The 6,100-nt window shown below is 34.8% G+C and overlaps 1 protein-coding gene across 1 annotated transcript in view; it reads right to left on the reverse strand.

The window, feature by feature from the left end:
• Positions 1–1,950: 1,950 nt before the first annotated feature.
• The window catches only part of LOC128237228 (zinc finger MYND domain-containing protein 11-like), a 68,440-nt gene continuing 64,290 nt past the window's right edge, over positions 1,951–6,100 (reverse strand). Inside the window, exon 16 of the transcript XR_008261538.1 lies at positions 1,951–4,003. The gene's annotated coding sequence lies outside the window, so the exon portion shown is untranslated. The remainder of the gene's footprint in view (positions 4,004–6,100) is intronic.

Below are 6,100 nucleotides of genomic sequence, written 5' to 3' on the forward strand. Positions count from 1 at the left end.
GTACTCCCAATTCAAACATGCTCATTGTTCTACCAATGTTTCCTACGCATGGTACTCCTAATTCAAACATGCTCATTGTTCTACCAATGTTCCCGACGCATGGTACTCCCAATTCAAACATGCTCATTGTTCTACCAATGTTCCCGACGCATAGTACTCCCAATTCAAACATGCTCATTGTTCTACCAATGTTCCCGACGCATGGTACTCCTTATTCAAACATGCTCATTGTTCTACCAATGTTTCCTACGCATGGTACTCCCAATTCAAACATGCTCATTGTTCTACCAATGTTCCCTACGCATGGTACTCCTTATCCAAACATGCTCATTATTCTTCCAATGTTCCTTACGCATGGTACTCCTAATTTAAACATGCTCATTGTTCTACCAATGTTCCCGACGCATGGTACTCCCAATTCAATCATGCTCATTGTTATTCCAATGTTCCCTAGGCATGGTACTCCCAATTAAATAATGCTCATTGTTCTACCAATGTTCCCTACGCATGGTACTCCATATTCAAACATGTTCATTGTTCCCTACGCATGGTACTCCAAATTCTACCAATGTTCCCTACGCATGGTACTCCCAATTCACACATGCTCATTGTTCTACCAATGTTCCCGACGCATGGTACTCCCAATTCAATCATGCTCATTGTTATTCCAATGTTCCCTAGGCATGGTACTCCCAATTCAATAATGCTCATTGTTTTACCAATGTTCCCTACGCATGGTACTCCCAATTCAAACATGCTCATTGTTCTACCAATGTTCCCTACACATGGTACTCGCAATTCAAACATGCTCATTATTCTACCAATGTTCCCGACGCATGGTACTCCCAATTCAAACATGCTCATTATTCTTCCAATGTTCCCTACGCATGGTTCTCCTTATTCAAACATGCTCATTGTTCTACCAATGTTTCCTACGCATGGTACTCCCAATTCAATGATGCCTATTGTTTTACCAATGTTTCGGACGTATGGTACTCCCAATTCAATCATGCTCATTGTTCTACCAATGTTCCCTACGCATGGTACTCCTAATTCAAACATGCTCATTGTTCTACCAATGTTCCCTACGCATGGTACTCCTAATTCAAACATGCTCATTTTTCCCTACGCATGGTACTCCAAGTTCTACCAATTTCTCTACGCATAGTACTCCCAATTCAAACATGCTCATTGTTCTACCAATGTTCCCTACGCATGGTACTCCCAATTCAATCATGCTCATTGTTATTCCAATATTCCCTAGGCATGGTACTCCCAATTCAATAATGCTTATTGTTCTACCAATGTTCCCTACGCATGGTACTCCATATTCAAACATGCTCATTGTCCCTACGCATGGTACTCCAAATTCTACCAATGTTCCCTACGCATGGTACTCCCAATTCAAACATGCTCATTGTTCTAGCAATGTTCCCTATGCATGGTACTCCCAATTCAATCATGCTCATTGTTATTCCAATGTTTCCTAGGCATGGTACTCCCAATTCAATAATGCTCATTGTTCTACCAATGTTCCCTACGCATGGTACTCCCAATTCAAACATGCTCATTGTTCTACCAATGTTCCCTACGCACGGTACTCCCAATTCAATCATGCTCATTGTTATACCAATGTTCCCTACGCACGGTACTCTCAATTCAAACATATTCATTGTTCTACCAAATGTTCCCTACGCACGCTACTCTCCATTTAATCAGGCTCATTGTGCTACCAATGTTCCCTACGCATGGTACTCCCAATTCAAACATGCTCATTGTTCTACCATTGATACATGCAATGCTTCCACTAATGTTATGTACACATTGTTCAATTAATGTATTCTTTTCATGGTTTCACCAGTTTACCTTACAAATAGTTTCACAAAAGTACTTTACTCCTAGTTCCATGAATACAATCATACCCATTTGAAAGAAGAACAAATTACCATATAATTTTTTCTCGATTTTTATTTTCTGCCTTGTGTGTACAGAGAGCTATTTACAAAATGGGAAACACAAATATATAAAATATCCATACAAAAATAAAACAATAACCAGAAGTTCAAGCATTTAGGAAAGCTGCCAACAACGTACACTCACATATAGACATACTGCATCAGTTGTTCATGTAAAACCAAAATAATAGTATGGTGTTAATATAATCATACAATGTTCATCACAACACATGGTTCATGTAAAACATGGCCAGTGAAATATCGCAATGTCAATAAAATAAAGTTTACAAACATATTCAATGATCTCGTAACATATGTTTTAACTAGCTATTTGAATAGAGATCACTGATTCTTAATTTTCATGTTTTGGATGCGCAACTACGATATCATTCTTTTTCAAGCATTTTAAAACAAAAATGTCCACGATAAGATGACAAGTACTTAAACTTATCATTAAAGACTGCAACTCTGGTTTTCATTCACTTGTTTGTGCATACTTTCGAACTGCAAACATACTGATCAACACACAGGACTTAGAATTTCACAAATCAGATTGTCAGCTGTCCGGAGCGCAAAGGGCACCATCACCTTCACTTTTGACCTACGGTACTGACCTATAGAGTCATCTGTTGACCTTGAACTACTGACCTATAGGGTCATCTGTTGACATTGACCTACTGACCTTTAAGGTCATCTGTTGACCTTGACCTACTGACCTATAGGGTCATCTGATGACCATGACCAATGTGCATGCGAAGTTCATTGTCTTTACATCAAGTCAGAGGTTTACACTCTTAAACACAAGTATGACGCTGACGCCGCAAAGACCAGACAAAGCATTCCCGAATGTGTCTGCCATGCTTTGCAATTGACACAAAAAGTGAAAATGTAATAAATAAGTAATGATAATATCTAAAGAACCCATCATGACAACAATACTTAACACAATGATCTTTTTTAAAGCTTTCTAACTTAACCAATAGAAGCACGCTCCATTTTACAAAGCTTTCTAAACAGTCACATAACATTTAAATAAACTTTATACATTCAAATTGTTTATATCTAACAAACTAAATAAATCAGATGCATAAATTTGTTTAAGAAAGCTGCAATGTTACAAAGAAAACTAATGCATCAGAGACAATACTATCTAAAAGGGTACTGCAGATGTTTGCTGTCAATGCAAACAATAACTATTTACTTTAAAAGCCACTGATTTAACACATAAAATTATAAATTCATAACTTACTTTTATATGTAACATCAATTTACAACAACAGTGTGGCCAGCTGAGGCCAATGCTTTCTCATAGCCAATCAAAAGGCTGGTCTGTTTTCTCTCAGCCAATCAAAAAGCTGGTCTGTTTTCTCTCAGCCATAAAAGGCCGGTCTGTTTTCTCATAGCCAATCAAAATCTTAGTCTGTTTTCTCTCAGCCACTCAAGACTGGTCTGTTTTTCTCTCTGGCACTCAAAAGGCCTGTCTGTTTTAAATCATCTTATCAAAAATCATAACAGAACAATAGTAAAAGCAGCAGTTTATATGTAACTATTTTTTGTGAATATCTTGAACGTGTTTTGAGTAATGATCAAGGTTTATGTTTATGTTGTAGTTAAGGATGACACAAAGGCTTTAACAATACCTGGATTCTTTCACTTAAAAATAAAAGAGGACAATGGTAATTCTTTGATAACAATTCTAAACTTTGTGACTTCCCTTAAAGCAGAACATGATCAACTTACAAAATGTTAATTGTGCAATATAAAGTCATGAAATGATGACAAAATAATGAATGGGTATGTATATTTTGTATGTAATTTTACATGTTTCAGCAAAGAGAATGAACTATACTTCATGTGGTATGCAGTATTCTGAGATTTTTTTTCAAAATAAATAAATAAATATGCAAAAAGGATAGAAAATTATTGACTTAAATGTAATGAAACAACTTGACCTTAATGTAATGAAACAACTTGACCTTAATGTAATGAAACAGCTTGACCTTAATGTAAGGAAACAACATGACCTTAATGTAATGAAACAACTTGACCTTAATGTAATGAAACAATTCTTGACTTTAATTAAATGAAACAACAGGATCACTATTTTAATATGGCTTGAAATGATCAGTCCTTAAAACATCACTTTCAATATAAATATGTACATAAGTCAGAACACATGTCTATAACTCACAGTCAGTGTATGTTAGCAGAATGAAGCTAACATATTTCTATTTTTTTTAACAGTACCAATAACAATAATTATTTGTTGTATCTAAAAATGAGTGACATATTTAACAAACATATTAAAAGCATAATATCATTAGTACTAATATGTTCCGCAAAAGAAACAAGAGCGTCGCGGAGCAAACGCCCATGACTGTCCACAAAAGGGGGCATAACTCAATGATTATTAAAGCTAGAGTTATGGGCCTTGCAGAACAAATGTGTATAGTCTTTGGCAACATGTGTACCATAATCAATTTTATCTTCATATCTTGAACGTTTTTATGTGTGTTGTGGCCAAGATTCAAGTTCTTATGCAAGTCGCTGAGAATAATAATGGCATAGCTCCTAAAATACTATTTTTCTTAGAAACATAGTCAAACTAATAAATGTGATTGATCCATTATACCTGGTCTTATCATACAACTGTTCATTAAACTGTTCACACAAAGGCGGGATAAATGAAGAAACTAACCTTATTATAGTAGAATGGCACAAGACAAAATATAGCAAACAGACATTGAATTAATTTTCACAAAATGCTAAATCTATCACTTCTATGTTAAGAGACAAACATTATTACAAACAATAAAAGCTTCAAAGCTGTTTTTTACAGGACTACTGGTAACAGCAGTGGCATTTCAATGCATCGTTTTGATTTTTAAGAGGTCCAGAGCTGAAGAAAAGAATAAACAGTCTCTTTGGTTGTCAGGAAAGTAAGTCTAGAGACTGGTACCTTTCATTCTTGCTTTACAAGTCTCGGTTGAATGGCAGGTTCTATTTAAAAATTACATTGGTATCTTAAGAGAGATTGCCAAAAACTACTTGTACAGTTTAGTGTGTGGACTGGTACAATTAAGAGTGAAGACTGGTACATCTTAAAGTACAATTAAGTGCGTAGACTGGTACAATTTAGGATGTAGACAGGTACATCTAAGAGAACAATTAAGTGTGTAGACTGGTACAACTAAGAGTGTATACTGGTACAATTTAGTGGGTGGATTTGTACAATTTAGTGTGTAGACTGGTACAATATAGTGTATAGACTGGTAGTAAACTTTTAGTGTTTTGTACATGGTACCCTTAATGCACAAGTAAAATTAATTGTAATGGTAGTGTATTATGTAGTCAGTCAGTCAATCCACTACTAAAAACAAAGAGTTTGTAAATTGACTATTAAAATCAACAGATATATATGAGTTGGCTGTTAGATAAACTTGGAACATGTATTTTAAATCATACATTTAGCGTTTTGTACCTTCCCGTGAGTTAACAACGACAACCTGATACCCCTGACTAGTGTATATGAACACATTAGCACTTCAATGACAACTGCTGATGCTCAAATGTTTATGAATAGAGGATCAATATTTGATTAAGTGAGATATCGATTACATTTCATCAAATGAGCACTGAAAACATTTTTCCCAAGTGGTGCAGCCATGAGTGAAAATATTAACTTTTGGTGTTTACTAGAAATATTATTGATATCTGACTAAAACAAACAGTTTTTCTATTTTTATATACACTTAAAAATCATTTAATTTACAATAAATGGCATAAAACCTGTAAGCATGTCAAAACTGTTGATACAGTCATGTCATTTTAGAACTGACATCATTGATTTTTTCCCAGCTGTGTTTGGGTTTATGTTTGATTTTCAGAGCAAAATGGAACAAATTTACAAACTAATTTGAAATAGCGAAAAGATTATATCTCGCTGATAAATTTCTAAAAACCACTGGAAAAAATATAATGAAAATCATTAAAAGGCGGCATATACTAGAGCACGAAGTTTTTGCATCAACTAATTTGTATTAATTGTATGTAATCATACATATATGTATCTGTATGTTTAAGCTAAAGTTTCTTATTCTAATACAACACAAAGATTTTTCCCAAATATTAATGAACAGTTGAAC

Source organism: Mya arenaria, chromosome 1 (genome assembly GCF_026914265.1).
Source record: "Mya arenaria isolate MELC-2E11 chromosome 1, ASM2691426v1".
Taxonomy (NCBI): Eukaryota; Metazoa; Mollusca; class Bivalvia; order Myida; family Myidae; genus Mya; species Mya arenaria.